General features: G+C 51.0%; 1 long non-coding RNA gene across 1 annotated transcript in view; it reads left to right on the top strand.

Moving 5' to 3' along the window:
- Positions 1 to 21,434, top strand: part of LOC119846700 — an 81,408-nt gene extending 59,974 nt beyond the window's left edge. The window contains exon 4 of the long non-coding RNA XR_005289951.2: positions 19,873 to 21,434. This is a non-coding gene — a long non-coding RNA (uncharacterized LOC119846700). The remainder of the gene's footprint in view (positions 1 to 19,872) is intronic.
- Positions 21,435 to 24,930: the final 3,496 nt, after the last annotated feature.

The following is a 24,930-nucleotide window of genomic DNA, read 5'->3' as shown; positions in this document are numbered from 1 at the left end:
AATGACCATGCAGGGCAATGGGGAATCAGGCTCCCAGCATTTGCTGAAAGGTGGGGGAGGTGCAAGTGAGAGGAAGGATGGCTCAGTGGTGGGGGTGCTAGCTTGGGATGCTTGGGTTCAAGATCGTGCTCTGCTACAGACTCCGTGTGTAACCCTGAGGAAGTGACCTAGACTCTCTGCTTGAAAAAGGTTGTTTGGTAGAGGTGAAGCTCAGAAAAGACCATTAGGTTCACATAGCCTGTTCTCCTGCCTAACCCAGGTTATGAAAATGCACCAAGTCGCTTCGACACACTTATTTTGTCAGTGGGCAAGAGACCCCTTGTTAGGAAGTTCCCATTTCCTCCTTCTGGTGCAATAAAGTGTCCGGTCTTTGCGGGGGTGGGGGGGCGCTCTGGCTGAAACAAAATGCTTATATTTTGGTTATTGGGGGGGCAGGGGAATGAAAACTCTTAACTAAATGAAAAAACAGTAATTTCTTCTGGCTTCTCTTCATGCAATATATTTTTCTTTTTGACCAGCTCCAGTAGAGAATTCACTTTCAACACAATCTCCTTGGTCTGGGCTGCAGTTTGAAGACTTTTAACATATTGTCTGGCTCTTACCATCCTGGTGGCTGTTTCACCCTCTCTGGGTCTGTCTTAATTCCCACCTTGCTCCTCTGTCTAGCAGAACTGTCATCCTGGTTAATCAGTTGCCCTTGCTATTAAGTATCATTAAGGCTTAATTCAATTCCCTTGGAAGTGTCTTGATTATTAAGTGGAATTGCTGATTAAGCAGGTTTGGAGTAAGGGCAAAATCCTTCCTTTACTGATGGGAGCAGAGGCACTAGGTAGTGGGCCGGGGCAGGCATGAAAGCACTGAGCTCCATGGGCGCTGGGGGGTTTCAGAGGGACGTTGTGCTCCATGGTGAGGAATCCTGGCCCCAGTCATGTCCTGGGGAGTTTGGCCATTGACTTTAATTGAGGCAGGACTCCAACCCAGAGTGCAGAATGTGTACATGCAGCATGCCACATCTGGATGATCATCTAATGCCCCCCCTTCTCTTCTACTTACCATGGCCCTGGCCTCCCTGGGACTTGCAGTTCCGTGCCTGGCTGGCGAGCCTCCTCATTGCCCTGCCCAGCTCTAGGTCTCCCAGGCCGGCAGCAGGAGAGCTAATGAGCTAAGCAGTGCCACAGACCATGCTGAAGCTTGACAATGCATTTCCTAACCTTGTAGATTTACTCGATATTTGCCCTATAAATAAAACCCAATTAGGTTGTTGGCTTGTACAGTAAATAATGGGCCAGTGACCTAGGAATTGGCCATTCATCTTGGCCAGTGACAGCTGGCAGGCACTGTCATGGGACAGTATGTGGCCAGAGGACAGGCCAGCCTGCTAACAGAGAGCTGGATTAATGTCATGCCTCTGCGGCACCTGAGCTGGGCTGCTTTCTGCCTCCACGTAATGGCAGCAGCTGTCGGACTCCTGGTGAGGATCACCCTCTCCTTTGGGGGCCCATTGAATGAGGAGTGGCCAGTCTGCTTCCTCAACCCCATTCACAGCCAAGAGCAGCATGTGCCCATGACTAGGCACGGGACTGGGACCCAGGAGACCTGATTCTGTTCCCGCTGTGTGATTTTTTTTTTTTGGGTGAGCTTGTTTGCTTTTCCTCCCATACCTGCCATCATAATGGTCCCTTTGCTACCCAGTTCAGGATTCCAGCTCAGTCTGTACCAGGAGAACGTAGCAGCTAGACCAGGTCTTGAGTGCCTCCAGCTGCTGGGGCAGCAGGGAACTCTCCCCTTGGGAACCTTGTTCCTGCAACTCGGCCATTTGGAAATGCCTACGGCTGGGTCTAAGCTGGACCTGCCTCCCATCTCTGTCTTGACTTTGTCCAGGGCACTGCATGAACCACTGGAAGAACCTCAAAGCTTAACGTGTGTTGGTGTGGTGTTGGCGTGTATCTGTGTGGGTGTTTGAAGGAGGGGTTGAAGTATGGAGGGCTGAGATATATTGAAGTGGGCGGGGGTGGATATGTCCACAGGTGTTCTTGCGTGCGTGTCCCCATATGTGTTGAGCTGATGTGTTCGCAGTGGGGTGAGGCTTTCTTCTGGGGAAGACAAGTGAGTCTCTTGTTCATTACGTTGTGTTAGGCTGAGGTCAGTGCAGCTGGGGTGAGTGGAGCCCCCTTTATAATAATTCAGTTTGGAAGCCCCCTCCCTGCAAAGGAAGTGTGTGCCCTGCTGCCAGGCCCGGGCAGAGGGTTGCAGTAGGGCAGGCTGTTTAGGGGAGGGCTAGGATTTCACTGGGAGGATGCTGTGGGTGTCGGAAGGGTGTTGCTGCTTACAGGTGCTTACAGCACAATGGGGGCAAGTCTTGTTTTTCCCCAGGCTGCTGTGGGGAAGGCACGGGCGGTGTTTTGAGGAGGTGACGTTGGACAGAACAGGAGTTGTATTTGGGGAGGAGGCACTGGGTAAGGGGGGGAAGATCTCTTGCTGGGAGGTAGCATGGGAGTGGGGCACCCTGTTGCCAGGAGATGGCACAAGAGGAGAGAGTCCCCTCTCTTTCTGGCTGGGTAAGGGCTGGAGCCAGAAGTTGAGATCCAGATCCAGAGTCCCAAAAGGTTTTGATATGAGCCTGGGGCACAACACCCCCACCTCTTCCCATCACACCACTGCAGGCCCAGCTTCCTGCTCTGAGCTCTCTACCTGTGATGAGGTCCTGACCTCCAGGCAGGGCTGACACCCACAGCATCCTGTGCCAGCCAGCAGTCCCTTGCAATTGCTTTGCTGTCCTGCTGCAAGAGCCCTGATCAGCAGCCTCAGGGCTGTCCCCACATCCCTACCCAACACAAGTAAAGGCATGGATCTCTGCTGACACAGGTGGATTTGCTATCACAGGAGTAGGTTGTTAGCAAGCAGCAGCTGTTTCTGAACACAAAGGCAGAAATGTCTTCACACCTCCAGCTGCTGGGGGCTGTGATCCAGCACTCGCTAGTGTGCAGCACTTTCAATGCATTGGAGGGGACTGGGTGTGCTCAAGTGGTGGGTGAAATGGGGAAAAGGAGGTTTTCATTTGTTGCGGGATTGCACTGGGGGGTCCTGATTACTAGCAAGAGGAGCTGCCCCAGGGGAGGCGGCATGTGGCCCTTGTTTGTTTGAGGGGTGGGGAAGGTCTATTTGTTTCCACAGTGCCCTAAGTGTGTCATCCCCCCTGCAAGAGCTGATGGCAGAGCTGACACCTAAGGCAGTGTAAAGGTTGCTGGAACACTGCTGTGCAATCTGTTATGGGTGGAGAAACAGAAGGAAAGACAAGGGAGTAAGGAGGAAGAGATGGAGGCTGAGGGAAGGGACTCTAGGTGTGTCTTTGCAGATAAAGCACTGAGGAGGCCGTGTTGCTTAGTTGTTAGTGGACACAACCGAGAGACAGGACTCCTCCTGGGTTCTGTTCCTGTTCTGCCCATGTCTTTCACAGAGTCACTTTTCCCATCTGTAAAATGGGGCCAATAAAACTTGCCTTCCCTGTGAGTTAGTTAAATGATGTTACAACAAGGCTTTGATGTCTGCCTAATGTTTTGAGCAGCTCCGATAAAAGGGGCTAGAGGAAGGTAAAGTATAAATTCAACACTCTTTAATATTCAACAGCTCCTGGCTGTTACTTCGCCCATTATCTGCTTGCATGCTACTGCCCTGAATGGATCTGGACTCCTACTTCACTAGCACAGCTGTGTGAAACACACGGGGTTGGCTGGGGAAGCTGCTTGGGTGGGCATCTGCTGCACCGGGTGTCCTGAAGGAGCCGAGACTGCCGGCTCTTTAAAGAGGTGTGGGCTCGGATTTGCCTTTCTGATGTGCTGGTCAATGCCATCGATTGGCTAGGAGTGAGGAATCAATTTATAATTTGGTTGAAGGACCCACAGCAGGAGCACGAGAGGAGTAATTACAACACCAGAGACCGTGTGTGCTGAGGCCTCCATGAGACATGGGCATCGGGCTGCTTAATGAAGTCTGCAGCCAATTGGATAGTTGAGGTGAAGATGGGGTGTTGTCTGGGTGCATGGGTGGGTGTTGGGGGCAGGACAGATCCCAGCCTCTTCCCTTCCCCTTTCCAATACTCTCACACACTCGGATCTCCTGCCTTGCAGGCTGGCTAGCCACAATGCAGGATCTTGGGGGGGGGGCAGTAGGATTGTGATGGGCTGTGCAAAGGGATTAAGAAAAGATGGGAAAGGGTGAGGAGGATCAAGGGCCAAATTCTTAGTTGGAGTAAAGGGGGCTGATTTACACCAGGGGAGACCCTGGGAAATGCAAGAACTAAGTATTTTTTTTAATGTGTTTCGCTGTCCTAGCATGTGCAATGAGCAGGTCTCAAAGCACTTCAGAAACATCCGTGACCTACATCTCCCCTCCCTCTCCAGGTAGGGAACTGGCATTTGCAAGAGATGAGGAAACAGAGGTAGTGAGCTGGGATGTTACTTGCCCAGTCACCCAGTGATTCAGCAGCAGGGCTGAGAATAGAACCCAGGAATCCTACCCCCCAGTTCTGCGCCTTGATCACATCCTTCCTCCCCCAACCAATGCCATCTTTCTACCCCCTTCGTACACCCTAACCCCCCCCCAAAGAAGTGTACATATTGCCAAATAAAACCACTATTGAAATGACAGCAAAATCCCAGAATTCCAGTGGCACTTAACTCTTGGCAGCATGTGGGTGGGGTGAAGGGGGGAAGACCTTTCATTGAAGCACTAAGATAAAGTGAAAGAAACCAACCTGTGTGTTTAAAATCCCATTTCCCCTGCCCTGCCCACAACTGCCTGACAAGTTCCTCCCACGCAGTGAAAGGGGGCAGATTCCCAGAGCTCTGACTTTATAGGCGCTCCGATGAAAAGGCCTTTCTAATGCTCCCCAGCAAGAATTACAGACCATCTGGAATTTGAAAGAGCAGGGAGGCAGACCAGTTAATTGTAAGTGCCTTCTCAATATAAGAAGCCCTTCCTCCCAAGGGAGAGCTTCTCTTGGGGGGGGGGGGGGGAGGGGACACTAGTGAGTGTAGTGGTTGGGCTTCAGGGTTTGGTGGGTTGTTGGGGAGGGGCCCTCTGGAGCTGTGTGTGTAAGGGAGGAAAAGGGAGTATGTGAGCTTGGGGAAAGGTCATGGAGGCTATAAATGGGATTCAGGGAAGGAAATGTCATCATGAAGCATGAGTAACACAATGCCTGGGATAGAAAGGGAGAGGAGGCGGCCCACTGGGATGTGCGGGGAGAATTGGGGGGTTTATGGGCCAAAATCTGTGATGCACACCAAGGTTGGGGGAAGCAAACCTCCTGCTTTAGGGCATAGGCTGATAGCCACAGCTCCCAGGCAGGTGTCTCCACTCCCCCCAGCCAGCCCAAGATGGACAGAGCTGCAGAACCGGCCCCAGCTGCCTTCCCTCAGAGCATCTGGAACTGGCCAGGCCGGGAGGATGGATACCAGAGCCAAAAGCCCAGTGGTCTGATCCATGTGTTGCATGAAACCAGGGATGGAGGGTCCTGTGGGATCCAGGCTGTAGCCCCTTGTCAGGACCGATGGCTCCTCTCAGTGACCTTCCTCAGCAAAGGAGGGTGAGGGAAGGGGAACAAAGATGGATAGGTGGGAGAGGAGAGAAGTAAGGGGAGGACTGTCTTTCTAGGAGAGCTAATAAAGACAGATGAGTACCATTCTTGATTAAAGATAAGTATCCAGTCTGCTGTTGCATGGTGAGTGTGGTGGACAAGAAGGTGAGGGGCTTGCCAGTCAAGAGCTACCTCGAGCCCTCCTCTCTGGTTAGGGACTGGAGCCATGCTCCTGGAAACTCAGCCAGCAGGTGGCACGTTTTACGTAATGTCACTCCCTAGGTGTTCTCTCTCATGGCTGATACGGGAGTGACCTGTGCTGCCCCTCATGGTGACCCTGTTACTTTGGGAGAAGCAGGTCAGGGAGTCTTTTTCCCCCTGTGCTGTTTGGGATCTAACTGCCAGCCACGACCTTTGTACTTGCGGCTTGTGGGTTTGGCCCCTGGTTGACTTAAACAGCTCTTGGAAGCTTAAACTAATGTTCTCAGCAGCTTCTTGATCTGTCAGAGCGTCTCTCAGTGCCGGAGTGAATGGTCCCACAGCAGTGTCGCTGGCAGACCTGTGGGGGTGGATGAGACCATGAAGGGCCCAGCTGTGCTCTGAGTTTGCCAGGCTCTGCAGCTCGCTTGCCTGTATTTCTGTGGCACCTGGCTTCTTGGTCACATGAGCTGGGGGCACAGGGGGAGGAGATGGAAAGAGGCAAATGACAGAGCTGCTCCTAGGGCATGTCAGAGAATTTCTCTGGTGCTCAGTATCTAGGTGGTGAATCAGGCAGGCCAAAGCCTGAGCACCGGGTCCTGAGCGCTTTTCTGGGGCTGTGGTGTGGGTGCAACAGCTCCATGCACAGGAACGGAAGGAAGACTGCAACCTGCAGCCTGGTGAAGAAATGGCCTGGCCCATGGCAGTGAGCTGGGAAAGGCTGCCCAGGCCTTCTCTGGACCAGTGGACAGGCTGCTAGAATGGGGAGCCCTGTGTCTATTCCTGGCTCGGCCACTGGCCTGCTGTGATCTCGTGTACCTCATGTTACCCCTCGGTTTCTCCCCCTCCCCCCATGCTTTCTGCCTACTTAGATTGAAAGGTTTTGGCGGCAGAGACCACTTCTCACTGTGGGTGTGTACAGCACCCAGCACAACAAGGAGCTGTGCAAAGAGAGCTCTCGGTGCCACTAACAAACCCAACAATTTGTCCATGCAGGATTGGCCATTATATGAATATTTATTATGCTCTCCTACAACACCATTTACCTGAGGGTCTCAAAGCACTTGAAAAAGAATAATTCCTTCAGCTTTGCAGTCCCATCAAGGGGGTGTCATTAGCCTCCATTTACAGATAGGGAAATTGAGGCATAAAGAGAGAGCTTGCCCTTGATTGCACAGCAGGCCAGTGGCAGATCCTGGACCAGAACCCTTCTCTAACTGCTAATACATGTTGCCTTCCCAGCACTTTGGGCTGGACATGCTTTGGGATTGAGGGACCAATCCAACAGGATGCTGGGTGCCCTCAGTTCCCAGTGAACTCAGTAGGAATGGGGACACTCTAAGTGCCCAGGAGGTGCTCGGCAGTTGGCAGGATTGAAAGCTGCTGTGTTTAAGCGATAGCCAGAATCTGGAGTGGGTTCAGCCCTCAGCTGGGCCGTGCTTACAGGGAGGCTGGACTCTGGGCCGGCATGTGTCCTGTAGACGGTGGCAGATGAGAACAGAACCGCTGCTATGGCAGAGAATGGATAGATCCAGAACCCAGGGGCACCATTCTCCTTGGGAGAGGGGCAGACAGCAGTTCCAGGTGGCAAGGAAGAAGGAACCCACCTCCTGGCTCAGCAGCTTGCATGGCTGAATGGGCAGGAGCTGGCCTAACCCGGCCTCCTGTGGAAGTTGCTCTGGGCAGATCTCTTTTGGGGATAATACTCTGTAGAGGCAGGGCCCTAGCTGATGCACTGTGAACTGTCCGTGGTCCTGCTGCTCCCAGAGCAAGGAGTGGAGCGGGTGGTTTGGGTTGATCAGGATCAGGTAGTGGAAAAGGTATAAATAATACACTTGGGCATGGCTGTGTGGTGAGGAGGGGTGGATCAACTGCTTCTTCTTCCTAAATCCCTCCTCCACCTGCCTTGTAAAGGGTCCCTTCCCCAGGCTTTCCAGAGAAGGGTCTGGACCTCAGTGGCTGAAGAGGATTAGAGGCATGCAGAGAGTCCTCATTGCTCACTGGGGTAGAGCGTCACCAGGTTCAGGTTTAAGATGGAGATTTTTTTTTTCCCCATGTGGGCAGGGACTGGGGGGCTTAATGCTCCTTCTGGAGCACTGAAAGGGGACTGGCCAGGTGGGGATATCCCACAGGCTCAATACTAATCCATCCCATTTTCCACTTCTCCGACGTGCACAATTCCAGCCCTGCAAGGAGAAACTGCAGCTATTGCAATGTTCTTCCTCCTTCCCCCATGCCAAGATGTACAACCACCCTCCCTTCCTGGTATCTTTCCTTTTGTGGGCTGGAGGGGAACCAGAGAACAGATCAGTAGAGCGTCTCCCTCCAGGTTCTGGCCTTCTCCTGTGGCCGCTGCCCTGAGCTAGAGATGCAGCCATAGCCTGGAGTGCCTCAGCATAACAGCCCACTCCGTCCTTGGCCTCTGCTGTCCTAGTGAAAGTCTGGGCTCTGGCCACCTGGGCTGAGATCCACCCAACTCCTCTCTCTCCCCAGAGCCAGCTCATTTTCCTGCTGAACGTCGCCCAAATGGTCTGTTACTTGGCGGCATTTGCAGGGTGACTTTGCCAACCTTTATTTCTCTTTATATTAAGAGCATCAGGTCCCACCAGCTGAGCAAGCCCAAGGGAGGTGGGGGTGGGCACGGTATGGCACAGAGTGGGAGACGGCCAGGAAAAGCTAGACTGGAAGGTGAAAGAAAACAAATCTTTGGGCAGTGAGACAACTGTCCCTACCTTCCCTAGGCCCTTCGCTTCCTACCCTCCCCCATTCATGTGTCTTGCAGCATCTGGCAGGCGATGGATAAGCAAAGACTCACGTTCAGCTGTGCACATCTAGACCCGGGGAAACGATGCTCTGAGACCAGCTATTTTCCTCTTGAAGGGGGCAGCCCCCCTCCCCGCATCCTCCTTTCTCTGTTTTTCATTTGACTTTTTTCCGGAGTTACTGAGCCCTTTGGCTCTGAAGACAAGGCCACGCCCCACACAGGGGGGCTCCCCTGTGGGCCGGACAAAACCACCCCCGTGCCTGACACGGACTAGCTGGGCCAGCAGGAGTGCCAAGACCGAACAGCTCCCCACAGCCCTTCTGGTGCGTCCCCTGCAATATAGAACAGTGGCTCTCAACCTTCCCAGACGACGGTACCCCTTTCAGGAGTCTGATTTGTCTTGTGTACCCCCAAGTTTCACCTTACTTAAAAACCACTTGCTTATAAAATCAGACCTAAAAAGACAAAAGTGTCACAACACGCTATTACTGAAAAATTGCTGACTTTCTCATCTTTACCCTAGAATTACAAAATAAATCAACTGGAATATAAATATTGTACTTACATTTCAGTGTATAGTATACCATGCAGTATAAAAGTCATTCTGTATGAAATTTCAGTTTGTACTGACTTTGCTAGAGCTTTTTATGTAGCCTGTTCTAAAATTAGGCAAATATCTAGATGAGTTGATGTACCACCTGGAACATGTCTGCAGCCCCCAGGGTACACATAACCACTGGTGCTGGAGCAGTTTTCAGAGTGGGGGTGCTGAGCTCTGCCCCCCTTACCCCTGTCTGTGCCCCTCACTGACCCTTAGAGCTGGGTCCAGGAGCAGGGCCGTGGCTCCAGAAGGGAGGAACGCAGACAGGGGTAAGATGGCTGAGCCCGGGTGCAGAGCCCCTAGGCACGGGGCTGGCAGTAGAGCCCCCGGGCATGGTGCTGGCAGCCAGAGCCCTGCACAAAACCTGGTGGCGCTGCAGCATCTCGCACACTTGTAGTTTCTGTACCTATGCTCGTACCCCTGGCTGAGAACCACTGACGCAGAAGAGGGGATGTTGGGGCCAGGAACCAGGTCCTGTCTGGTTTCCCATCCAGAGGGGAAGGTGGGATGCGCGCTCCCAGACGGAAGAAGTCTGGCTCTGTGCTCTTTGTTACAGTATCCCCTTCCTTGCCCAAGCTGGGATGCCTCTGTGCAGGCACTAAGCCGAGGGAGATCTACAGGGGTCACCTCTCTGCCCTGCAGAGCCATCTCTGTCCTTGGACTCCAGGGCTTTTCATCTCCCCATGTGAACACATGCTTCTCCTGCTGTGGACACCTGCAGAGGGAACAAACCCCTTGTTTAGTCCTACCAACCCAAGGCTGTGTGGCCTAGAGCAGGCCTGCCCCATCCCCTTCCCCGTCACTCCGTCTGCAGAAGCCAGCCTGGTTGAATCGATCCAGAACCTATGGCTTCAGTCCCCTTCCCCACCAGTTGCATTGCTCCTGGCATGAGGGGTTTGTGCTTCAGTTAACTCCCTCCTTGATCCTCTTTGCCAAGGGTCCCAGCCTGCCCATGGTCCTTGTGTCCCAGAAATGCATCCTGGCTGAGTGATGATGGGTGCATGGCCTGGCTGCTTGAGAAATGCAACCACAGGATGATCCTGAAGTGGGAGGGGTGGATAAAGGCCAGTGCCACAGAATCCCTGTGCATGATTTATGGATTTGTTTTTATCATTATTGAAGCTATTAGCTAGATATGATTCCCACTGGCGCCACCTGCTGGCCACTGACCTTTGGTGCCGGCAAAGTGCTACACGAGTCCCTGGTGAAAACAAGTGGAAGTCCATAGACTACGCAGCCAGGGTGACTTTGGGCCAAGATGCTGGGTAAAAGTTTGGCATTAAGAAAACCAAGATCTTGAAGGAACATTAAGCACCTGTTGAGTCCCTTAGCAGTATAACAATCCTGGAAGATTGGGCTGTCTAATTTTCCATCTAGACCCCCAACACACAGTCTACACTCTATCTGCACGTTTTGATGTAGACTATAATTTTTTAAAAACGTTCATTGTATAAAGAAAATGACTCAGCTAATTAGAGATGTGGCGTCTTCTGGAGATGCCGCATGGCAGGTACATTTGGGGGTTTGAAGACAAACATGTGGCCAATGACACTTTAAAACATGGATTTTAGAGAGCAGAAAATGTGATTTCAGTGGCTGGTGCATCTAACTGCTGCTGGGAGTTCTATTTCCCACTCTGCCACAGGTTTGCTGGGGAATACCTTACTCTGTGTCCCTCAGTTTCCCCATCTGTGAAATGAGGATAAGCATACGGTTAGGATTCAGTGTTTGCAAAGAACTTTGAAGATCAGGGCTGACCATTATTTCATTTGTAGGGGGCAAGGTGAATATAATCTAAATGCTCCCCATTTTAAGAAGATTAGGAAAAACAACTATTATTCTTCCATGAGCGGATTTTTTTCTTTCTTGGGAGCTCTGTTAGCTGATTCGATTTTAAGTATTGTACTGCCCCACTTGTTGTGGCATCTGAGCATCATCTGTGATCAAGAATAGACTATTGTCTGTCACTTGAGGTTTCCTCTCCGTTCACCATCACCCCCAAAGAGGGAGATGTTCTGTGGTTCCCCCCCACCTCTTTTTGGTGCAAGTCTATCTTCTCTCTCTCTCTCTCTCTCATGGCTAATAGGCTCAGGCTCTGGTAGTGCAGACAGCTTGGGCATGCTGTGTACTCGGAATAATCCTGTTACAGGTGGATTTCCCGATCGTCAGATGATCATTTAAAAGGGTGAGGATATTGTAATGGAACGTTGCAGTGGAGAGCTGGTTAGCATGTCTCGGTATTGCATCTCCGGGGACGGGGTTGAGCAGAGAAGGGACAGTGGGCAAGTGAGGGTCTTTGAAGAGCCCTTTTCTTTAAAAGAAAGAAATTGGTGAGGTTGGGTGCATGATGCTGGTGAAAGGCCCTTAGAGGCTGATGTCCTGTTTGCCTACAGCCTAGGTTCAGTGCGGGGAAAGGGCACACGGCAAGCTGTCCCATCGAGGGGCCTCAGCCCTGTCCTAGGTGATCAGTTCCAGCAGTAACAAGGGAGATCAGGCACGACTTGGCTTCTCTACCACAGCGGCCACAGAGTTAGTACCCGCCGCACTGGAGATTTGTGAAACTTCATATCATGAGACTGAGACCCAGCAAACTCAGCCCACCCAGCCTCTCAGCAGCCATGCTGGAGACTAGGCTGAGATCCAGCAAACTCAGCCCATACAGCAGCTACGTTGGACTGTTTTCCCATGCTGACCCGAGTGCAATCTGCAGGCACAGCCCAGAGGGGGAGGGCTATTCTAGCATCCAGTGTGGATGGGGAGGGGCATGAATAGTGCCCCTGGGCCCTCATCAGCAGCTGTCCCTGAACACCTTAACAAAGGCTGCTCTGAGCTTCCCGAAGTCTCTTGGCCAGTTTCCAGAAGGCCCTTCTGTGTGGCAGCATGAGCCAGCACAGTCTGCCCGCTCGAGCAGACCAAAGAACTGGTTTGTTGGTTTGGTAGCTGACCCCAACATCCCCCAGTAAAATCTGGGTCCCTTGGAACCAAAACACAGCTTTTGGGGAGTTGCTTACCAAAACAACACGCATCCAACCATGGTGTTTTGGGCTGAAATGAACAGTGATCCCAGCCCCTCCCTGGGGAATGTCTTGAACCATCCCTGTCCCCTGAGTAACCTTGGGTGCAGGCCAGGAAAAGGAGGTGGGGGGGGCTGTTCCCAGCCAGACCATCCCCCGCTCTGCTGGCTCCCTCCCCTACTTCTGCTGCCACAGGCTGGCCTTCCTGAACTTCAGTGTTTTGCTCTCTGAAGCTTCTGTCGGGGACCCCAGAAATCGTTACATCGTGGGCGGTGCCTGGCCCAGGCCAAATGGGACACCTCGTTTGATGGGCATTGGTACCAGCAGCCGTGAACAGCTTGTCCCTGCTTGCCTGCCCGCCCTGTCTCTTCCTCTTTTCTCTCAGCTCCCCCATGAGCAGAGGGTACCTCAGGTTCCCAAACACGCCCTGGAATTTGCAGGGATGCTCGGTGCAAAGGCTTCAGGGTGCAGCAGAGAGACTGTGGCACCCACTGCATAGCAGGGTGGGTGCAGGCTGGGCTGCCCAGTTGGCTAACTGTCAGGAGGGAACCAATGGGGAACACCTCCCCCCTTCCAGCGGATTTATCATTAGCCCCATTTAACAGAGAGGGAGAGTGACCTGCAGTTGGGAAGTTACTTGCCCAAGGTCCCAGAGCCAGGAGTAGGGCCCAGGAGTCCTGGCTCCCAGCCCCGTCCCCTGCACTAACCACTAGGATGCACTTCCTTTGTATGTGCTTTATAGTCCCTGGAAAGGCCTAACGGCTGCCAAAAGAAGGAAAGATGAAGGAAGAGTGAGGCAAAAATGTGGATGCATTGATTCAGAGCCTGCTGTTTATCCCGTTCCCCCTCCATCCCTCAAACCAGGGTGATCCCATCTGTCTGGCATCCGTCCCCCTGGACTCGTCATCTGCCCCATTTCCTGCCCTCAGGGAGGTGCCCTGAGAGTTATTCAAGGGCCTCCCCAGCCTATCAGCTTGGCTGCCTATTTGTCATTCAATGACACCCTTGTGCTCCTTGTCTGCAGGATGGAGCTGGAGATGTCAAGCGGAGGGTGAACTGGAGGCCAAGCATGGGCCATAAATAACCCCTTCTGCAGCCAGCCCATCTCCAATAGCGGAGCCCTGGCCTTGTGCGTGGGCTCCTCCCAGCTCCATCACACTGAGAGGGGTCTGGATGGAGATGCATGTACGCTCTCCCTGCTTGCTTGCCTCGTCTCCATTCCCTCACCTCACTTCCCCTCCCTTCTCCTTGTCTCTCTCCCTCCATCTCTTCCTCTGTTTTCCCCATATCTTCTGCCGCTTCACACTTCCCCTGGGCTTCTTTCTCCTTCTCAGTCTTTCTCCCTTGTCTTTTTAACTCCCTCCCCACCCCTTTCTCTTCACTCCATTCACCTGCTCCAACCCATGTGTTTTGTTCCTTTAAACCCTTTGATGGCATCCTCCCTGATGTCATTGGGAATGCAAGAGACAGAGGGTAGGGAGGGTTAGATACACCAGCTCTCACTTCCCCACGGGAATGCCTGGGACACCAGCACCACTAGAAGGGCTCTTTGAGCAATGCTCTGCTTCTCTCCTCCCTGCAGCTGGGGCATCTGGGCATCAGCTGGAGAGCATATGAGGTCCTTAGGCCGTTTCCCTGCAGTCAGTCTGTTGGCCTCAGAGTGACACAGCAGTGGGAGCTGTGCCTTTTGCTTCCTCCGAGCTGAACTCTCTCTTTAATGAAGCCGCCTGGCCTCATGGAAGGGGCGTTGAATCTGGGAGAGACAGCTGTCAAGGGGATCTGCGTCAGGTGCCATCCGTTCCTCCAGCCCATGCATTGTGAAGGCCAGGGAGGGAAGCAGCTGTGTTTAAAGCTCAGCTGGGCTTCTTTGGTCAGCAGAGGAGAGAGATGATTGCAGAGTGAATCCTAGCCTGTTTTCCCTGAATCTGACGTGGAGGGGAGAAGAGAACCAGCCAAGGAGATATCAAGGAGCCAGCCTCCAGGAAAATGGACATGAATGAAAGGAAGAGAAGTTGGCTCGTGGCCTTTCGCTCCCCTGGATTTATCAGCTCAAGATGCAGGTGAAAGCTCCATCCTGCATTTGAGTGCCCATGAGTGGGATTATGGCTCAGTCCATTTGACTCAGTTCGCGGGGCTCGGGCTGCTAGGTTAAAAATTGCCATGCAGACCTTTGGGTTTGGGCTGGGGCTTGGGCTCTGAGACCCACCTCCCACGAAGGGTGTCAGAGCCCGAATGTCTACATTCAATATCTAGTCCCACAGCCAGAGCCCAGGTCAGCCAACCTGGGCCAGCTGCAGCTGTGATGCAGGTCTTTCATTGCAGTGTAGATGTTCCCTTAAGGCCCCACTCACGCTTGGGATGATGCTGGCTGCTCCCTAGGCCTGAAATGCCTGCTTTCTCTCCCTAAGCATGGTGACTTGCAAAGAGTCCAAATTCTGTGTCTGGGCCTGCTTGTCTCTCATGCTGCCATGCCTGGGCTGCCCTTACATGGCTCTGGGGGATGGGGGAGAATTGCCTGAAGGAGTGGAGAGGGTTAATTGAGTCCCTCCCGTGTCTCTTGTTAGATGGAATAAATGGGCCCAGAGAGTCAAAGGTGTTACAGGATCCACCTGACACTGTCATTCTCCAGCATTAAACAGCTTTAAACAAGGTTCGGGGTTGGTATACAGGAGCTGAGCGTGCTCTGTCCCATGGCAAACACCACTAACGATCCTTTCAACCTTTTATTAAAGATACCAGAAAGAAAAAGTAGTTAAAGCATCTGAAATGTAACGCATTAAAGAAGCCTTTCTTTTTAACCATTTCCCTTTAGCGGGAGCGAGTTTTTTAGAAGGGAAACCCCCCTTGTTTCTTAGATGGTGGTAACTGTCAGTTTTGGGGGTGGGAAAGTTAACTTGAAATGGGCTGTTCAAGTCTGATCCCGTTTCCTAGCAGGCAAAGCCAGACAAACGCCCGCAAAAGCAGGAGAGAAACAAACAGAAGAGAGAAAATGCAGGCTCTGTCTTTGAGGTTGCCTTTGACTTGTAACCTCACTGCTGGAAAACACAGGTCCAGCACGTGGTCTTGTCAGCCGCGCTTGAGACCTGGCACACTTGTACTAGCATTGAGGTGTTTGGGACACTGCATTTAGCTGCCTCTTTCTGGTCACAGGCTTAGAGCAGTGTTGAGAAATATACACTCTTGGCCAGCTAAACCAGACTCTTTAGACAGAAGACAAAAGGAGAGAGGTAAGAAATAGAAGGGAAAGGACACGGGGCAGGTGTGTGCAGGGAAGTCTCCCCGCTGGTGGTTGGGATTAGCTGGAGCCAGTAGAGGTGGCGATGTTATCTGGCTCCCTCCCTCTGGTCTGGTCAAGACCTCTCTGGATTAGGATGAAGGAGACTTAGGGTCCCAGGAGGCAGTGGGAGTGGCAGCTGTGATGTTGAAGCTAGTTCTTTCCACTTCCTCTCGTCAGCCAGTGTAGCATAGCCGCTGTCTGGTGATCCATATTTTCCTCCCAAATCTTATTTTTAACAAACCCAAAAGGGAGTGATGGGGAAAGAGACCCCTCCTCTTGTTGTTTGTCTACCATTAAGCCTAATTTCCAAGGCACCAATTTTGGTTCATTGATTTTTCAGTCTCACACTGTTTACCAGGCATGATCTTAGCACAGTCCTTGAATCAGTTGGCCTTTTTGTTTGGACTAATTCAGTCTGTCTCTCTTGCTCATTTTCCCACCAACAGGTTATTGTGATGTCTTAGCAACTTACCTTGATTGTGAGCACGAGTGTATGTCTGTAGGTCCAATTATCATAAGACTCTTCAACTGGACCCCACTGCTCCCAGCTTTGTCCACAGTGACCATAGAGTTCACACCCATGGAGATCAGCTCTGCTCAGCGCGTAGCTTTCATTTTCTGCCAAAGGGGGGTGCACTTGCAACCTCAGTGGGTGGTCACTTCAGCTGGCTTTTTCCTTGTTCAGATGGCAGGGAAGAGCTAGCTAGGTAATCTAGATTGAGGCTAGGTAATCAATCAGAACTAATCTATATAGGAGCGGGTCTCACTCACTTTCCTCTGCTTTGGGGATTGAACGCAGACTGTCCGGGTGTTCTGCTAATTGGGGACTGAACCCACGGCCCTAGTTATTCTCCAGATGTTCTGCTAGCTGGAGATTGAACCTTCAGGAGCTGTTGGCCATGGTGCAGGAATGTTTTGTTTTCCAGGAGTTTCTTGGTCTCTCTCACTCTAGCAGCTGGAATTACAGAGCCCACGCGAGTTGGGGAGCAAGACTCACCATTTGTGTATCCTGCACATCACTGTAGCTCAGGCCCAGAGCCCTGGTGATTCATAGGCAGCAGCTCCAAAAGGCAACAGGGGTCTCCCCCTCTGGGCTCATCTGTTAGAAGTGTGTCTCAGCTGGAAGCCTGCCACTCACAGTGGGGCTGGTCTCTTCACCTGCAGGCGTTGTGCATGCCTGTGAGGATGGGCTGTGCAGGGAGCAGTCAAAGGGTGGAGGACTTTTGGTGCTAGAGATCCAGGTCTCGTGATTCAGGAACAGCAGTAGTTTGTGTTGTGGTTGCTATTTTCTGTGTTAAGGGATCAGGAAAGGAAGCAGGGTCTAGAGATGAGAATGGGGAGCTGGGCATCTGGCTCTGAGGCCTACTCCCCGTTCAGCCACTGACTCCCTGGATGACTTGGACAAGTCACTTGCTCTCTCTGGATAAGATTTTCTAAAATACTCAGGGCCAGGTTTTCAAGTGCTCAGCACACAAAATTGGGGTTGGATTCTCCAACCAGCTCAGCTCCCACTATGCTAAGCGCTATGGGAAATGTGGCCGTTTTATTTTGGTGCCTAAATGGGATCTGAGCACTTTTGAAAATCTGGACCTCTGCCTCAGTTTCCCCATGTGAAAAAAACAGGAATAATGCTACTTACCTGACAGCCAGGGCTGTTGAGGAGTGATTCGTATGTCTTTTAAAATGTCTTTGAGATCCTCTAATGAGAAGTGCTGGAGATGCACTAAGTATTGTCATCGTCACAATGAATGAAGTCAACCGAGTCTCAGTGCGGTCTCTAAGCTGTCTAAGAGCACTGTACTCACCCTGTGGCTCCCGTGTTTGATTACGTATTGTCCCAACGAGTAATTACGTAGGTGGCAAATGTAGCTGTGCTGGGGTTGCTGTATGAGCCCATGATCTAGATAATACACCACAGTTGTATCTGAGATGAAAGCAGTTACAGTGCAATTAATGTCAGTGAACAAAACACACTTCAGCTCCACCCCTCTGGTTTCAGTGGAGCCCCTGGGTTTACTCATCCAATCAGAGATGCTGTACGCGTGGGTTAGAAACTTTCCCGGTATGAGTGTGCTGTTGCAAGCTGTAGAGGAAGGGGAGTAGCTGTGCGACCAGATCCTCAGCTGCTGTAGGTGTAGCCACATTGCGCCTGATTCTCCATGGCCCTCAGCTTTGTGTAATCACTCTACACCAGTGCGAGTTGGCATGGCAGAGCGTTGCACTGGTGCAGGCAGCCACCCAAAATGAAGGGTAATGGAGAAAGTGGCCCACCGACTTCAACAGAGCGATGCCAATTTACACCCAGGGCTGTGCCGAGAATGTAGGATCCACGTGCGCTCCAGAATCTCTCACCTCCCCATTTCCTTCTGCTCCGAGGTTGAGCTCTGTGCTGCTTTTATGAAAGGGACATTGGGTGGAGACAAATCGGGGCACCTGATTCTCTACCCTGTGAGCCCAGGGCCAACGAGTCACTTCCGTGAAGAAAGGTGAGCTAGAGCAGTGCAAAGTGCTCGAAGTGACAGTCAGGCTCTGTATGGGATATCTTGTTCAACATGTTGCTGCTGAAATCCTACGGGGCAAATTCTAGTTTCCCCGAAGGTATATGCTGTGTGGGCCAGGGGGAGAGCCATACAAAGGGTCTAACATCCTAGTGCACTTGTGCACAATGCAGCTGATGGCATGGGCTGAATGCAAGTGCGGCGGCTGCTGCATGGATTAGTGCTGCACCCCCAAAGAGTGTACTGAGGGCATCAGCTAGTGGTGGGACTGCAGCGCTGTGGGAAGGGCATGTTCCCTCTTGGCTACTAGTGCAGCAAGTGCCAATGTTTGTGCACTGTTCCTGGTGCCCTGTTCAGACAGTCCCCCTCGACCACTGCTGCAATGCTCCCCCGGCTCAGCCTTTCCCTGCCCCTGATGTCTGAGAATTGTGACTCAGCCCTAAGTTATTAACATGGCAAGGATATTAAAGCTGAATTCCTCTTTCCCCATAGAGGCTGTTTGTCTTCTTTCTAGCCCTTCCCTTAGCTCAGTTAGGGAGCAATTCATTCCTGGCCTGCACAGGGGTGAATCTCAGCCTAGTGATGCTAAACCAGTCTGCTTCATTTCCTGGCAAGGCTGTTGGGTTTGAGCTTCCTTCCCAGAAGAAGGAAGGTTAATGACTCTTTTTTGATGTTTAAGTTGAAGGGGGAAGAAACCAGCCAAAAGGAACAGAGATTACAAGAGTTTAAAAAAAAAAATAAAAAAGCCCTTTGAGTAAAGGACCCGAGGCTGTATTCTAACTATGGCTGAAACCGAACGAAGCGCTTAGGCGTGGTTACCCGCATCGAGAGGCATTAAGCATATGCGTCAAGTCAAACACATGCTCAAGTGCTTTGCTCGTTCAGGGCCAGTCTTCTAGGCCCCAATCCTGCATTTGAGTCCTTGTTGCACCGTTAACCCCACAGATGTCAATGGGTCTCTGGGTGGGTCCTGCAGTCCACTTGCGTTGGGGCAGTGAAGGCAAGTCTGGGATTAGACCTGGGGAAGGATCTGACAGTAATTTATTTTCTGTAATGTTCTGATATTTTCTCTGACAATGAGAGGTTTGGATGACCTCTAAAGAAATACAACTGTAAGGTCTGACCCTCCCAGTCGTCTCCGTTGGTAATGCAGCCTGTGACCCAAGTGCCAGCTGAGTTGGAAAATTTATGGCCTGATCTTGCATCTTCAGTTTCTTTTGAAGTCAGTGGAGCTGAGCATACTCAGCACCCCATAATCAGGGCTCAGCACCCAGCAGGAACAAACCCATTTTTGTATGACTTCAATGGGCTTTGGATCAGGCCTGTGATAATTATTGCACAATGGGCCGAATCCTGCACCCACTGCAGTTAATAGGAGTTTTGCTATTGACTTCGGCGCAGTGAGATCAGGTTAAATGAGTCCAAGCTTACACCCTTTACTCACCTGAGGAGAAGTCCCACTGAAGTGAAATGTGAGGAAGGCAGTAAGGATTTATCCTAATGGAACTTTTTGCATGAGTAAATATCATGCACGTGAACAAAGCTTGCAGGATTGGGCCTAATGACTGCTTGAATCTTGCTTTTCCTTCTTCCTGAAGTGTTAGGAATTTGCTTCCATCAGAAGGCATTCTCTCCACTTCTCTTGGGCCAGGTGGAAATGCAGAGGAGAGGGGAGATTAAGAGATGGTTTTGTTACAATTTGTTACAAAACTGACAAGATAAGACTGTGGGTTTATATTACCAAAGCTGAATCCTTAGATGAGGTTAATAAGACATGACACGATTCCTACAGCCTGATACGGTGACTGTTGTGCAAGTCAGTCTGCTGGTGGGATTGATGACTAACACCATACGTTGGAAACTGGCTGATGAGAGGGAGAGTTGCAAATCTGATTCAGTTGACCCTCCCTGCATGAATTACCACGTCTCTCTTTAAATACCACAGGTGGATTGTTCTGAGACTTGGTGCCAGAGGAGGAGCGCAACGTCGGAAGAGTCGCCTGTGTGAGCCAGCTGCTACTATGAGCCAGGAATGAACAGCTGATCACCCAGGGAAAGCGAAAGGAGAAATGCACTTAATAGAAAAGACCCAGTGCAAGCCACATGCAAACTTGAGCCCATTTGTCCTTCAAAAGCTCAGTCAAGGGGCTATTTTGTTTTTCAGATCACAGCTTCATTATATTCACAGCGACACTTAGGGCTGGCTCAGCATCTCCATTTTAAGTTCTCATTTTCAGGGGGCTTGTGTGTGCTGGGGAAAAGAAAAAGCACTCTGCCCTGACCCCATCGCTCTCAGGGTTGCAGCATGGACAGGGAGGCTCCCTGCTCTGAGAACTGGGGTGCGGGGGGCAGAGGTGAGATGATCAGATCTGATGCATGGGATACAGAACCCCTGAAATGTGGGATGTTATGGGATGCTGTGCCCCTCCCTCAAACATAGGACACAGATTCCTGACGTGGGATACAGATCTCCTTGTGGATCAAGCCTTAAGAGATTCACATCCTGATCTTGCAAACACTTAAACGTATGAGTAATTTTATGCAAATACAGTGAAATCTCCCCGTTGGCACAGGGCCAGCACATTAAGCCCCTGTTGAAGGCTTAAGTGACATACTGACCTCACGCAGGCCCTCTGTGTGGGGGTGGATTTCACCCATTGAGTTGTCCCACTATTTCTGTGCCTTAGTGTTTGCAGGATCAGGGCCTCAGCTTATTCTTTTGTGATGGAGGCCTGGGGTCCTGCCGGTCCACCATTACCAGGGGAGTGGCCCTTTGGCACGTGCAAGGCCCAGTGTGCCTCTTCCAGAGCCCACGAAAGCAGTGATTTGGGGGATTCCAGATGGAATACATGACTGCCTCTGTGGCTTGCATGAGGCAGAGTTCTGAGCGCCCTCTGGAAGATGTCCGGTGTGGTGGGGGTTTTAGACAGACAGCCCTCAGGAGCAGGCTTGTGTAGAGTGGAACTTTGTCTGTTAATAAACCAAACCCCAGAAGGGAAAATATAATTTGGAAGCCCGAGCTAGGTACTGTTTGACTTACAGAAAGGAAACCGAGGCCTGGCCAGACCAATGATGGGGAAGGGAGTAAGCTGACCCTGTGGCATCTCTCTCAACATGTGAGAGCTCAGAATCTGAGCCCAGGTGTTGTCTAAGGATCCTGGCCAGTCATCCTCTACTCTGTAATGCAGAGGAGCATCTCATGAGCTAGCGTAATCAGTGCAGCTCGATTGGTGCACATTCAGCTACGTGCGCTTGCACCAGCTGAGTCTGCTGCTGAATCTATTCTAAGTGTTTTAGTTGTAATCTTTTATATTTTAAAAAAAAGTGAGGATTTTTTTCTCGTTATTTAAAGATGGTTTAAATTTAACAGTGGCCAGTTGTCAACTGACTCATCCATAATTAGCATGACATGGTTGTGGTGTATTTTTGGTTGTGGGATAGAAGCAGCAGAGGCCAAGTTATTGAAGTTTCAATCCTGATGTTTGGTAACTTTTTTTTTTATTTTCTCCCAATGAATTGGAAAATATGGATTTTACGGCTCCTCAGAGGCAGCCGGCACAACAAATGAGCGGGTAGTGGTTCCGGAGAAGACGGGCTCCACAGGTCAGTGAGGGGAAAAGGAGAGGGAGATGTATGAGGGCTGGGGATGTCCTCATTTTGCTGCTGAAAGTTCAGTTCTTTAAAAAGTGCCTTGATGGAGATTTACACCCGAGTTGCCCTAGCTCACTGGGCAGGGACATCAGGAATGAGTGCATCCCCTCCATCAAAGCCATGATACCTTTTTGTCTGTTCCAACTGGTCGTCTCCAGAGGGGATGGGGGTTGAAGGTCCCATCTTGTGGGACCAGCTGATGGAGCTACCTTGCAGGGGGTGGAGTTAAAGCATGTGGCATGGGTGGGTTTTGGCAGTCTTGGTGTGGTGGCTGCTGTGGCGTGGGGGTGCCTGGGTCACAGGGCTAGCATCCTAGACTACTTGCTCCTGTGATGGGAGGGAGGTGGACGGACGAGGACGCGCGCGCGCGCGCGCACACACACGAGCTTTGATCAAAATTAAGGGCTTAGCTAAGCACCAAAGCCCCCCAGCTGGCTCTAGTGATGTTATCACAGGCTTCAGTAGTAACTGCGTCAGTCTGTGACCCAACCTGCTATGTGCCTGAAAATTCAGAGTTAAGCCTGAAACTCCATTTGCAATGGGTGGGTTTCAACCCTATGCTGAGGATTCGCACAAGGCACCATTGTATGGTCTTTAGCAAAAGAGCATTTTGATGTGTGTGTGTGTGTACAATGCCTAGCATGATGAGGGGGCCTGGTCCATGGGCTACGGTAATATAAATGTATGCACCACTGAAGCCCTAGGGAATAGAAATCAGGTCTCTTGATTCCTAGTCTGAGCCCTATGGGATGTAATTGGTGTGAAAGCCAAATGCTGGCCTTCTGGACAGGCAAGAATGCCCCCAGCCCCAGTGAAGTAGGTTTGTGCCATCCTCAGGTGGCAAACACTTGTATCTCCCATTGACTTCAGTGACAGCTGCAAGTGCTCCTCAGCTGGTCTCTGGAATGTGCGTGTGAATTACTTCCAGTCCAGTTAACCATTGGACTGGCTCTTCGACCTAGATCAGGGGCTCATGGCTATCATGCCCTTCTTGTATGGCTAAATGGGAGGGGTCTCCTGGCTCGATCCCAGCAGGTTGTGCAGGAGCTCTGAGGGGTCCTGGTATAGTCCAGATTGAGAACCACTTGCCTAAAACCACTTGCCCTATTGTCCTCATTTCATCGTAGCTTGGTCCCAAAATGACACACAGTGAAGGGACTCTCCCATCTCTATTGAAACAAATACAGCTACAAATAGAAATGAAGTGTGAAAACAGCAGGGAAAGCATCTTATATAATTAACAAATTAGACTGGAAAAACAAGGGTGTGAACCGACCCCCGTTCTCCAAACTGACTAACATATTTTCAGTCTCTCGATGAATGATGATGGCTCCTTCTTTCTGCTGTTCATCTCTGAAAGCCATGTACCAGGAGCAAGGTCGGTCTGGCTCCATCTGTCACAGGCTAACAATACTTCTGATGCCTCCCAGGGCTAGCTTCGTTAGTATATGTGTAATTGGTGTTTTTTTTTTTTTTTCTTAGAAGGCGGGCAAAAACCCAGCTGAAAACGCCAGGAGTAGCTGTCTCTGGGCAGAAAGAATTTTTTCATTGCTTAAATCTGGAACCTACTATGTTGACTCTAAAAACGTAAGAACAGCTATACTGGGTCAGACCAAAGGTCCATCCAGCCCAGTATCCTGTCTTCCGACAGTGGCCAATGCCAGGTGCCCCAGAGGGAGTGAACCGAACAGGTAATGATCAAGTGATCTCTTTCTTGCCATCCATCTCCACTCTCTGACCAACAGAGGCTAAGGACACCATTCCTTACCCATCCTGGCTAATAGCCATTAATGGACTTAACCTCCATGAATTTATCTAGTTCTTTTAAACCCTGTATAGTCCTAGCCTTCACAACCTCCTCAGGCAAGGAGTTCCACAGGTTGACTGTGCGCTATGTGAACAACGTGTGTAAGTATAAATAAAGCACCTAAACTCCTTTTCTCCCTTCCTGCTCTTTGCTGTTGCTTTTCCCTTTGGAAGTGTTTCTTTTAACTCTATAGCGGGACTGGCTACAAGTTGGTACGAAAGATGCTTGATAAGATAAAGTTATGTCCTATTTGCTGTTGTAATGTGTGATCCTGTCCAGTGTTCTGTGTATGTAACTGAAGATCCATGTGCATTCTGGACTCTGCTCTGGTGTCTAGAGGGATAATTGGGGCTGTAGGTATTCTGCCTTAGGAAAAGGAGGCTCTTGGCTTACAAAGTGCAGAGCATTCACATTGCTGAGTGACTATCACTTGCACTGCTTGAAAATCAGGACATGCTTCCATGTTTGCTGGGTGCACTGTGCCCAAGAGCAGTTACTGCTCCTGTAAAGCAGGGGTACCAGCCAGTCCTGCCCCCACAGCCACCGAGTTGACATTAACAGAGGTGGGAGTTAGGAAAAGACAAGGAAACTGGTTGAGGGAGAGTCACGTGAGGTTTGATCCAAAGCCTGTTGAAGTCCATGCAAAGAGTTCCATTTATCTCACTAGGTTTAGGATCAGTCCCTTGATACCAGAGGCAAATGTATTGCAAGCTTTCAATTCCTACCTCAGGATGAAGAGCTGAGTCAGACTTTTATAAGGTCTCGGGTTTTGCTGGCAAAGCAAGCTGCTTCCAACTTGGGCTAGGGTTGGTGGGAACCTCTGCAAGGTCTCTGCTGGCCTCGGGGTTCCTCTCCATCAGGCCCTCTAAAAGCCTGATCCTTAATGAGCATAATTAAGGAAGCTGAAATGGTGTGGTTTTTTTTTAATATTCCCTAGTCTTGCCCTATCCCCCGTGGCTCTCAAACTGCAGTAATAATCTGCTTCAAGGAACTTTTCTGTCTATTTTCAGGAACCACGAGAGAGGGAAAATTTTAAGCTGAAAGGAAGAACATAAGGAATGCAAAACCACATCTCCATGTTGCACACAACCAACATGGCCATTGCAAACACAGCTGTGGTGGGAAGCCAGGTCTCTGGTTCAGTTTGTAGATGTAGTCACACAGTCACATGCTTCTCCCAAATCATGCCTGGACGCTCCACTCCCAACCAAGGCCCAGATCCTCTGTCTCCTCACAGCACTCTGCTCCCAGGACCCCCAAACTGCCCCCTCGCTGGGGTTGTCTTCTAGCTAGGAAGCTGGGTGGTCTGCTTAACCCTGTGATGTGTTTTTGGGATAGGGGAGTGAGTCTCTTCAGGAGGGGGCAGGGGGCAAGTGTATCTTCCCCCATGGGGCATCTTCAGGGACAAAGGGGGGGTGTTTTTCCTCACTGTCTCAAAGTCCCTCCCATCTACCCATTAAGATCCCCTCCTCCACCCACCCCCTCCTCTGCTGCTCCCTTTATGTCCAGGGAGTGATTTCCTGATGTTATGGTAGTGCTTGGAGG

Source organism: Dermochelys coriacea, chromosome 22 (genome assembly GCF_009764565.3).
Source record: "Dermochelys coriacea isolate rDerCor1 chromosome 22, rDerCor1.pri.v4, whole genome shotgun sequence".
Classification (NCBI taxonomy): domain Eukaryota; kingdom Metazoa; phylum Chordata; order Testudines; family Dermochelyidae; genus Dermochelys; species Dermochelys coriacea.
The sequence above is the reverse complement of the archived record's forward strand: the minus strand, read 5'-3'. Positions and strand labels throughout refer to the sequence as shown.